Source organism: Pinus tabuliformis, chromosome 1_2, assembly GCF_031772625.1.
Source record: "Pinus tabuliformis cultivar Carrire ecotype Pingquan chromosome 1_2, CPIR1, whole genome shotgun sequence".
Lineage (NCBI taxonomy): Eukaryota > Viridiplantae > Streptophyta > Pinopsida > Pinales > Pinaceae > Pinus > Pinus tabuliformis.
In genome coordinates this window covers 1,332,019,197-1,332,031,762 of record NC_142298.1, presented here as the reverse complement: position 1 = coordinate 1,332,031,762, position 12,566 = coordinate 1,332,019,197, and positions in this window count along the sequence as shown.

Sequence of the window (12,566 nt, the reverse complement as noted above, 5' to 3'; positions counted from 1 at the left end):
CCCATCAAGAGGGGAGCTATCCCATTGAAAGATGGGCTTATCCCATTGATGGTGGACCTGATTAACTTCCTCCAAAGCATTATAAATACAGGCATTGGGCCAGAGGGAGGAGAGGTTGAAAGCTGAACATTCCTAAGGGTAGATGCTGCTGAAATTAGGACTCCCTTATAGAGCTTGAGAGGAGAGATTCCCATCCTTTCTTAGCTTCATTTGGAAGTGGGTGAGCTGATCAAAGTAAAGGAGAACTCTTGCTGGACCCTGGGAGGGACCTGCACAACACCAAGGCACTGGTTGTAATGGTTTCTTTTGTTTCCACTTAATACAATTAAGTTCATTTTTCTCAACAAGTTGTTATATATAATTTGTTTCATATACTCCTTGGTCTTTATGATGAATATGTTTTATTTTATGAGTTATTCAGGTGCTATGTAATCGTTTTCTTGTTAGTGAATGCAGGTTTCAAAGAGAAGGAGGAGCTCATCTGGATCGGAGAAGCTGGACTACTACAAACAGCGTTGGACTAAAGGTATGCTTTAAACACCTGGTTGCTTGTATTTTAATGCATATTTAGGGAAAGATAGTGCTTAATTGTCTTGTTTGTCACTAGAAATCCTTAGCTTCTATGGAGGTCGGTTTTGTCCGCAAAATTGACTCTTTCCGCATGACACTTCGAAATGAACTAACTGTGGAGTATGGCGTATTCCCTTGTTGGCCAAAAAACGGATTCCTAGTTCCTATGCCACTAATCGCAGGGTTAGTCCAACCTTGAAAGGGATTACTGCCTTGACCTATAGAAGAAAAAGGCATATATCCTATCATCAGGTTGGAATGTGGTATATGACCACTTCCAAAAGGAAAACCCTGAAATGAAGTCGATCCACTCATCATGGATGTGGAGGCATTGAACAGAACTGACGGAATACCCTGTGACTGGGTGCCAAACGGGAAGAATCTAGAACTAGATGCATGTGCTTGGGAACTTCCACTCGTCGACGGAATGGAAGTAGACCCAAACAAAGATGTGCTAGCAGTAGACCCAAATAATTATGTATAAGGGATGGAAATTGTTCCTCCCCTTTGTACTGATATAGGAGTCTGCGTGCCTGTAGCACTTACAGTAGATGCCATGCTCCCAGCAGTGGTCATCAAAGGGATGTGTATGATGTGACCTGGACTTGAAGGTCTATGTTTCGGATTCCCAACGTACAGTACTATGTTCAAATGATCAGGAGGCAGAGGAGAATTCGGAGCCGCTAGCGACTCTGAGAGTTCTTCTACCTCAATGTTATCTTCCAACTGGAAGAGGACTTGAGAGAGAAGTGGAGTGTTCCTCTCTGGCTCTGTGGTAGTACCAGGCCTATCTTGTACATGAATTCCCCCAAGCAGAGGATCAATCCCTGACGCATCGGCTGCCACCGAGTGAAACCCACTGGCAGTATTACCTTTGCACCTTCTAGGAGAAGGCTCTAAACTAGGTGGTGAAATACCACGAAGTCTTTGAGACCGTCTAGGCGATCGGTCAACCACTTTGAATTTTTTATTAAGATCTAATTAAAGACTCAAGAAAAAATGAAAGCTAGGCCAACTAAGAGCATAGATCACACACTAAAAAAAGTCCCTAAAATATATCAGCTAGTCAAACAACTTTCAAGTATTTCCGCTCCGAGTGATGAGGACTGGACACCAAAATACAAGAAAGTGAAGTAGGGGCCTTCCAAAGATAGTCTGAGATAATGACGACCTAGGCCTACCAGCAAAGGTATCAGAGGAAGTTACACTGACCTCCAAAAAACAACTTGTGCAAGTGCAAGCCCCCAAGCTTCGCAATGGTACCCTCCAGAAGTACTGCTGAAAGTGATACAATGTTGACCTCAGGTGCCACGAGATTTCCCTCCACAACCACTTGTGTAGATCCCTAGGAGAAGCAGCTAAGGTTACCAACTCGTGTCAAAAGCCAAGCAGAACAGTCTTGAGGTAAGATCCGACAAGTAGGAGAGGGGGTATCTCTCTTCCTTATCTTCAAAAATCTCGTGCTTAACTCCCAGATCCGGAGCTTCCTTGGTCTCCCTAATGCTATTGGATTTGCACTCGCTATTCAGACTTCTATGTTTGACAGTTTAAAGTGGCGTTGGAGAGTTTTCTCTCCACTCACCTAATCCAAGGCCCTAAATATCCTAAAACCTGTTGGTGTGTCTAAATTGACAATATAAAAAAAAGTTCTAGTATATTTTAGTTAGCACTTGTTTTTAAATGGGTTGTTCTTAAGTCAAAGGATAAACGGAAATGAAACTTGTGGTGTTTTTTGATGCAAAATAAATTAATAAAAACCAAACTATATGCAGATGCAATTGTTTTGTTCTTCGATGAAAGAAATTTCTACCAGGTTCGAAGGAACTTCTAAGAAAGCAATAAATTTCTCTTTTCTTTTCTTTTAACAAGCTTCACACTCACAAAAACTAACAAAAACCATGGATGCCCTACAAGATGCACAAACTATCCTAATGCAATGAGTATATGCTGTTGCAAAAAACTTAAGACTACTCTAAAGCAAAAAATGAAAGTAACTTGTTTATCACTTCTAAATAGCCACTTAAGATGTTTAGATAGAATATAAGTTGCTAATGCTCATTTTCATCCAAACACTAAAAGCAAATCTCAAGACAAACAAAAATGCACTTTCACTCGCAAAAAGAAACCAAATCAAAACAAGGCAAAAGAAAGCAAAAACCAAGTTTTCAAGAAGTTTTCTTCAAAAGAAAAAACAAAAAACAACTTTTCAAAAGTGCTCCAAATACTATTGAAAACTTTGAGACCGAAAAATAGGCAACAAAAACACTTTGTAAGTTATCAACTCAAAATGGGTGAAAAATCAACAAAATAGGTGTTTCAAGATGCTCTTAACAACCAAAAAGCAGCAAAAAGAGCTTGGTGACAATGATCAAAAGACCAAGAAAGACATCTTTCAAAAACGTCACTCAAAAATTTTCAAAAAGCGAGAAAAGCGAATGGCCACAAGATGCAGTTTTGACACAAAGCAAGAAGATCACAAAGATAAAGTTTGTCACAAAGATTGAAACCAATATTTCTACTCTAGAAGACCAGAACAACCAAGATTCCCAAAAAGAAATCTCGTGTGTTCAAACACAAATGATGATACTTGCGACAAAACAAAACAAGACCAAAACTTTCCACAATAAGAGAGAATTTGAAACCGGGAACTTGCTGCAAAACCAAAGACTGACAACAAAAATTGACTGCTCAAGAAACCCTCATACTAGCAAACAAATCTTCAGAAACAAAAAGATTTGACAAAATCTTGGAAAATTGGGGTATACGCGACTGTGTCAATACACAGTTTCGTGCATACGCGGTTCAACCCAAAGAAACCTGCGTATACGCGGGTTCATAGGGGGAAACTTGCGTACATACACTACTGCAACCTGAAAAATAAGATGCATTATCAAACATTAAAGCAGATGGTAAGCCAAATATAGTGATGATAAATTGATCTATAAATTCAATAAATTTTTTTGAATTGGCTACCATCAGTGGGATTGCCTCTACCCATTTGGTGAAATAATCAGTGGCTGTAAGAATGTATCTATGATGTTTAGAAGAATGAGGAACGATCTCACCTATTACATCCAATCCCCATTTTTCAAATGGTTGGTCGATGTTGATGGGTTGTAATGGTAGTGCGGGTTTTCTCTGTCTTCCAGCGATTGTTTGACAAACCTTACATCTTCTTACTTAACTATGTGCATCTTTGAATAGAGTTGGCCAGTAATAGCCGACATGCAGGATTTTATGTGTCGTAGTGTCACCTCCAAAGTGACCACCAACTGGTCCATCATGAAGTTCCTGCAACACCTTCTCTGCCTCAGATTTTTCAAGACATCTAAGTAAAACATAATCATAAATTCTTCTAAAAAGTACATCACTGACAATCTGATATTTCCTTGCTTTTAATCTCAAGGCTCTTTTCTTTGTGTAATTCAATTGGGCTAGTGCATATCCATTTTTTAAGTAAAATATGATATCAACATACCTTGATTCTGTGTCGTTGAGGCTTACCTCATAGATTTGTACATCGTCACCTGAATGTTGCAACTCTGATAGATTTGAAGCGCCCACCAACATCCTGCAAAAACCTTGACCTTTTACAATTTTAGCTGGTTTAATTTCTATGTCATATTCTTGTAGGGAAGTGACCCAGTTTGCTCTCTTTTCTCCTACGTCCCTTTGTATTAAAATATTTCTTACTGTTGAGAAGGGTACTATGAATTTAGTGTGGGTTTTGAGGAGAAAAGGTCTAAAGTGTTTTATAGATTTGAAAATAGCAAAAGCCTGTTTTTCAACATTTTAGTAATTTAATTCAACTCCATGCAAATTTGTTGGGTCCCTATAATACTAGTGATTACCCCATTACTATTGTAGTTATACCCATTATTTATATTGTTGTGCCCCTATTACCCCCATGTTGTTATTTCTGTGCCCCATAGAATCCCTCTATTGTTATTTTTGTGGCTTTATATTATTATTGTTAGGTCGGCTAGATTATATTGTGACTCCTTAGACTCCTATATATAGAAAGGAGGTTTTGTCATTTGTATCATCGAAGAATTGTTCATTTATGTAATGTAAAGGAGGTTGCCCCCTCGAAGAGGCTGAATTATAAGGCGTTTATCTATCTTTTCTATCTTTTCTTGAGCTGGTTTCATAACATTTGGTATCAGAGCTTTGGATTCTAGGGTTTCGCTGCTCCAAACAGGTCATCGTGGAATTTTCACTATAACTTTTTTTTTGTGACGTTTCAGAAGTCGCAAAAAAAACCCATTTGAGAAGAAATCACGCTAAACCTTGGGTCCAAATTTCCGAGCTTTTCACGCGATATTTGCGGAGATATGATCTGAGGAAGTTGGTCTTTTTGCAGACTCCTGAATTACATTAAAAACAGGTGACCTGGGGAAAATCGTCATAACCTTCTCTCTGGGGATCAGATAGAAATTTCGTAAGAAGGTACAGAAAGAGGACAGACTGTAGTTTCTTGTATGCATGTTTCAGATCTAAAGGTTGAAACAGTGACTCATGGCACGTCGTACAAGTTCGTTCTACTGAACTAGTCTAAAAGAAAGTCACTGTGGGAGATTTCACATAACTCTTCCTTGGAGAATCCAATTTGGGTCAGACTTGTGGCATTGGAAAGAGGACGCAGAAGGCTACTACAAGTCGCAATTTCAGAACTGGATGATTCGAAATTACAGAGATACATCAGATTCAATATTAGGCTTCTATAAAGTGAAAAAAGGTGTGTAGTTTTTTTTTAAATTTTTGTGTAAGCTTGGTTTAACGGAATTCAAAGGGCATAGTAAAGCATTATTATCGGTAACTGATTCCCCGAGGAAAGAAAATGCAAACACCTAGTAAGGAACCTGAAAGCTCTAGCATGACTCATGAAGAAGAGGAAGAAATGCTACAAGATATATCAAAATTACAAGAACAAGTGCAACAAATGTCACACTCACAAAAGCTAACAGAAGCTAAGATAAATGGCGTGGAATCTAAGATAAAGGGCATGGAAGCTAAGATGGATGATTAAAAGATAGATTTGAAGAGAGACATGGCAGATTTGAAGACAGACTTGAAGACAGACATGGCAAATTTGAAGACAGACATGGCAGATATGAAGAAGTGTGGTATTGGAGCTTCAACCTTATCTTGATTTGCTTGTGTCAATATGGCTACATATGATTTCTCAGAAGTGAAAGTATATAAAATGAAATGATTGGAAAAATTTGAGGTTGCTAGAGATGGGGCGTTAATAATTGCTTGTTTTATCGAGCCAAAAGCTTCATGTTCCGAATGTCCCCATTTAAACAAATAAATTTTCTTTATCATGGATTGAAGAGGTAAAACAATTCTTGAGAAGTCAGGGACAAATCTTTTAACAAAATTTATTTGACCTAGGAAAGATTGCATTGATTTCTTATTATGTGGTAAAGGTATTTCAGAAATTTCTTTAATTCTATCAGGGTCGATATGAATTCCTGCTTTGGAAACAACGAATCCAAGGAGCTTTCCTTCACTTAACACGAAAAAGACTTTTTGTGGTTCAAAGAACTTCCATACCTTTGGCAACGTTCAAAGATTTGTTTCAAGTCTCTTAGATGATTGCTACGGTTTTTGGAGTATATTGTTATATCATCTAAGTAGATCACTACTGACTTATTTACGAAACCTTTGAAGGCTATATCCATGGCTCTCTGGAAAGTAGCACCAGCATTGATTAGTGCAAATGGAATCTTCTGATAAGCATAAGTGCCCCACATTGTCGCTGAATGTAGTTTTTAGCTGGTCATCTGGATGTACTAAGATTTGGTTATAACCTGAGAATCCATCCAGGAAAGACATTAGTTCAGAGCCCGCTACTGATTGCAAAATCTATTCCATAGGAGGTAATGGGAAATTGTTCTTTTGGCAAGATTTATTGAGGTTGCGGAAATATATACATATCTGAATATCTCAGTTCTTTTTCCTGACTAGGACGAGATTGGAAACCCATCGGGAGTGTCTGATAGGAAAAATAATTTTGTCTTTCAGCAGTTTATTCAACTCAAATTTAATTTGAATTTCTAATTTAGGATGGATTTTCCTCAATTTCTGCTGAAAAGGTATTTCGTCAGATATCATAGGAATAGTATGTTGGTTAATAGAGGTGTCGTATGTCTTGAGATCTTCAGAGTTCCATGCAAAGATATTCTTATATCTTTTCAACAAACTTATGAAAGCTACTTTTTCATCTGATGTAAGACCTAGACCTAAGTTAATTTTTTGAGTTTTTAAATCAGTCCTGAGATTGATCAATTCAAACCTCAGAGTTAAACTCTAAAGTTTTGAATTAGTAGAACGTTTAAATTTTTCTTTAAGGTCATATAAATCTTCCAACTTAACTGCGGATTTTGGTATAGCATTAATGATTGTTTCTTGTTTAACTTGGTTATCATGTTGGTTTTCATCAAATATCTGGTCGTCGTATGAGCTTTCTAAGGTCAGGAAGCTTATGATATATGGATCGTTCTTAAAGACTCTCTAGTTCATGATATTATCAGGGATGGAAGGCCTAAAAATTAATTCGATGGAGAATCGATCTGGGCTATAATCTTCTGGACAGATAAGCTTGGAAGTGACATTAGATAGAAGATAGGGACTAGCATTCTGGAGTCTTGGGATAGGGGAAATATTAAACATAGTAAAGTGGAAAGTGAGATCTTGAAATAACAATTGATAATGTTTCAAGTGTCCTGATAAACAACGTATAGTGTTTCTTACCTATTTTATGACAATTTCTAAATCCTTGAACACTTGGAGGTATTTTACGTTAAGGCCAATTGCCTTATACAGACCTTGAACTAGTGCCTCATATTCAATAGTATTGTTGGTGCAATCAAATTCGAGTCTGCATGCTAGCATAGTTTTCTCCCCCTCTGGGCTAACTAAGATAAAACCTGCTCCTGCTCCATGATTGGATTTAGATCCATCAAAAAATAATTTCCAAAATAAAGATTTAACTACAGGCTTATCTAGAAAATTTACACATTTAGAAGTGTTTGTTTGCGAAAAAATTTCAATTTGAGAGACAACAGAGTTTTCTAAGAAAGGTGAAGTATGAGCATTGAAATTTCCTAGAAATGATTCTATAGAATAATTTTTGATGATATTGTTGTTGTTAGTGTCAGCCTTTGTAGCCTTCCTCCAGTGATCAAATATGCTCTTACAAAGTGATTTTAAGGTGTCAAGGTCACATTTTGTCATTTCAAAGAGTCTTCAAGCAAAATTTGGTCACTAGGCTTTAGGTCTAGGGTTTGTTTTCACTCTTTTCAAAGTTGTCCAAATGGCAGTCCATGTCATCATTCAGCTAAGTGTATCATCATTCAGAGGGTTGTCATCATCATGTCAGGTTCCAATGGGTCATTTTACACCTTGTTCATGCTTCAGTTGCGTCTAGGTAAGTTCATTTCCCTCTCCTAGGGTTTTGAAGGCAATTTCTCTTGAATGGCCAAATCATCAGAAAAACTTGCATCCTGATGTTCATACACCTTCCCCTATCCTTAATGTACCTTATTAAACACTTCCCATCACTAAGATCCCCCAAATTCTTCATTTTCGCACAAACCCTAGTTTCTTGCCACAACTTGGCAATTTTCTAGGCTAGGCCTGTGTTTTTCCCTTTTGGACCCCTTCCCCTCACTCGATCTCTGAGATTCCACTTTCCCCTACTTCCTAACATCCCTCCCTACTTCCAAAAATTTCCCCAAGAATTTAGAAGCCCCTTATCCCCTTCATTTCGCTTCATTTCAACAAAATGCCTTGTTTCACACATCAGGATAGGTTTCACTGAAATGATGTTTCAGAGCAATAAAAGATGAATTTCGGAAAACTGAGAGAGATTTTTGTTCACAACATTCCAAGGAAGAAAAACCTCCTTCACTTTTTACACAGGTATAATAGTTTTTGAGAAATGTCAAAAATACCGTTGCCTCAGGAGAATTGATGCACCTGCTGGAAGTAGTGTTGGGAGATTTGATTTATGACAAGGTAAATGAACTCAAAATTGAACAATTCTACTTGGGTTGGAAAGTAGACTCAAAGCCCTTTCCAACAAGCTATCACACACCTAATTTGGACATCGGGAAGGCCTCCAAAGCCTCCTGCAAAAGTGCACTGCTCATACAAGGTGTGCGTTGCGCATATAGAGGTGCGCTGCGCATTGGGCCTCACTAGCTAGTGTAAATTAACAAGGGCGCTGCGCATATAGAGGTGCGCTGTGCATTGGGTTTGTGCGCTGCACATTGGGTTACAACACCAAGAAAACTTTTTTCATGCGACTAGATCTTGCCAAATCGACTCCAAAACTTGCAAGAGGTAGAGGCTAACCGAGAGATTTGGCTTGAGAGGGTCAACATCCACTTAGAGAAGTTGCTGGCAAAGGCTAATAGAGACAAAGACATGCTCCATCACATGAAACATCATTATTGGGCTCGCATGCATGTCAACAAAGCAAAAATGAAGATTTTGAAAAGGAGGTTGAGCCAAGCACTAAAACGGTGAAAGAGGCCGGATCCACTTCGAGTTTTGGCCGAGGCTTTGTTGGTTGAGAATAACACATGATGGAGGATCTTCACTCTGAATTTGAGCGAATTCGGAGAAATTTTTGTCATTTTGAAATTTTTGGTCCCAAAAACAGGTTTTTCGACTATACGCGCAGCGCGCATGCGCGCTCGCTTTTGATTGGGACACTTGCTAGAGGAAAACTTTGTATTTTGGGTTTGTCATGGTAATTTACACATGCTCAGCTATTGCCGAAGCATTTCATCAAGTTCTAGATGGTCAAAAGGCCCAAAAACACCATGAAAACCACCTTGTTGCCACCTTTTGCAACAACAGAAAGTACCTCTGGGAGAATGCAGATTTGAGGGGGGAAATGAGCTCCATATTGGGAAATTCCACTTGGGTTGGAAAGTAGACATCTAGGTCTTTCCAACGAGCTATTGTGAGCTCAATTTGGATGCCGGGAAGTGCCTCAAAAGCAGTCTGAAAGGTGCACTGCGCATAGAGGTGTTTGGTCAATTTTTCACTTGCCAGCTCAGGAATTCGACCAGTTATGACTTGTTTCACCTATTGATGTAATTTTTGGTTTGTCTTGATGTAATTTAATTTACATGATGTAAATTTGGTACTTATTTACCTATTCTAGATGATTCATTCACAAAATAGAAAAAATTTAATGAATGAATCAGTTTCCTAGCCTATAGGGGTTAGTTGTTTGACTACCTAGATTTCAGTTCCTTGTTTAGAATTGGTTGAAACTACTCCTATAAGGAGGAGCTCGACCCATAGAGGTTAGGGAATGGGTTGGCATGGTCTATATTATGTAAATTTTCAATCAGTAGCAGAGGTTTGGACTCTTGGGAAGATTTTGGCACAATATTGTACATATTTTCCATATTTTGGCTGAGGAAAGATCAGAGGTTTTGCAGCACCTATTGGGATTCTTGTGGCTTTCAGTTCTTGATGATGTTCTCTCTTAGTTATTGTAAGTTTATTCATGTTTAATGTATGCCATTCCTTCTTATGCTTTTGAAACTAAATGAATGAGTAAATGAGGTTGAATTCATTGTTCACAGTGCTCTTCCTTTAAAATTTGTTTAGTTTTACATGTTTTCGTCAGTTTGGAGAGGATCCATGTTCTCCTTTGCCCTCTTCAGCTCCTTGTCATTATGATCCATCCATACACCTGATCAAAGGCATCAATACTATTTCCTACCTCGCCCCAACTCGAATTCTGCAAAGATCTGACCTCAATCCCCGCACCCAAAATTGGTTTTCCCATTTCTCCAACAAAAAACTCAAAAATCTAAAACAAACTTTCCTATCTCTTTACTAGCCTAAAATCAGTATTAATTGTGAGTCATCTCAACCTCTTTGAAGATCTTTTTCTGAGATAGACCCAGAGATAGCCCTCTCCTGTCCTCGTAGGGCTAGCTATGAGGCTGAGCGTGGTTTGATGTGGCCTCGAGTTTTGCCTTCCTCAGCCTGAGGCAGATTTGAGCGCTAATAGTTGCTATACGCAACTGTTTCATTTTTAGCTTCTAATTTTGTCACTTTGAACTTTTGATGTTTCTCGCGATCAACCCTTATTTGATTTGGTTTACCATTATAGGGAAGCCACAGGTGAGACTAGTCAGTTGCAAAATAACCATGAATTTTTTCTAACCAGTCTCTACTAAGGATTAAACCATATAACTCAGGAATGTCAGCTACAAGTATGTCGATGACTTGGCAAACTTTGGGTTTTATGAAAGTCTAATGGTTACTTGATTAAGTTCCTCGAAGGCTTCAACTTGAGAGCGATCTAACTAAACTATTCGTACGATAGATTTCTGAGGCTAAACATTCAACTTCTCACAAACTGTTCCGGGAAAGATGTTAGATGAAGCTCCGGAATCAACCAAATAGTTGTGTCAGTTTTTGTTAAATATTTCAAAAGTAAGAAGAAACAACAGAGTGTGGGATTTTGATCTTCCTCCAATTAAAGCTATATCGGTTGGATCTATCTTATTCAAAGAAGCACTAGGGGGTCTTCCCATTTCGTGGGCAACTTGCGAGATGACGACAACAGGAAGTGGTGTAGTAGGTACTACTTTAAGTTCTTTCAGAAGTAACTTCTGCTGATGTTTCAATTTGCTAAGCTCATGAAATGTAATTTTTTCCCTGGGTTTCTTCATATCATCAATAATATTATATTCCATTTCATCAGAAACTATCAAAGTTTTAGATGAAGGAGAAGCATCCAGTTGAGTAGGTGTTGTCTGAGTGGATTTTGGTACAGATTTCTTACCTATTGCTTTATCCCTAGGGGGATTGCATTGAAGTCTTCTATTTCGGATTTGTTTGTGAAAATCCGACAGGATTTTTACTTCAGGTAGCAACAGGTAAGTCTTCTTGAGTTTCTTCATTGGGAAGTATAAAATACCACATCCCTTATAACACTGCTACTTCCTCATCATCTGTTTGTTCTTCACTAGGTGAAACTTCGTCCTCATTTGACTCGGCATTTGATATGGAATTTGGAGGATTAGGATCAGTAGGGGAATTCCTTTTGAATGGTTTGAAAGGTTTTTTAGAGGAAGTCTCTGCTACCTATTTCTTAATATCAAACATTTCATTAGAGATGGTCTTGAGGACTTTCTGTAACCCTTCAAGATCCAAAGGATCTTTTGATTGTTTCTTCTTAGAGTCATCTCTGAAGGTTACTTTATTAGATTTCCTTTCTTCTAATGTGTTTCTCTTTTGAACAACTAGGATGCGTTTTTCTACAGCTATTTCCTCTTTCATATTTTTTGCCAATGTTAGTTTGGTAGCTCTATCAACAAAGATAGTTATGTTTGATGGCAGAGCAAATATATACCACTCATTTTGGATCTCATCGCTAGGCTTAGATGCTGCTAGTATTTTATTCAATAGTTTATTAAGGCAAGAGTTGAAGTCCTTGATGGGTTCTCTTGGCTCAGCGTTCAAATTGGAGAGATCATTAATTAAGGTAGTTATAGATATATCATATCCAAAGTTTGTTAAAAATTTCTCTTGAAAAGCATCCCAACTGTTAATAGAACCTGATGGTAACAAAAAATACCATGATCCTGCTGCTCCCTGCAAAGTATATGGGAATAGTCTTACAAATGCATCTTCCTGCTCTACTTGATTCAAGTTAATGGACACCATAAAATTATTTATATTTTCCTCAGCTAATAGGCCATTATCAGGTTTCAATTTGGGCAACCATTTTTCTGGATGTGCTGGTAATTGATGTAAAGGACCAGCCATCCTAACAACCCGTGGGTATGTCCATGGCCTTGGAGGATTTTGTGCCATTACTGGTATGTGGGTAGGGGGAGGTGTTGCAATAGGGTTTGAAGTTGATTGGGTAGAGGAAGATATAACTCTTGTACCTGTGTGAATCACGATCTGGAGTGGTGGTATGGATGATTGATCTTGTGAGGGTATAG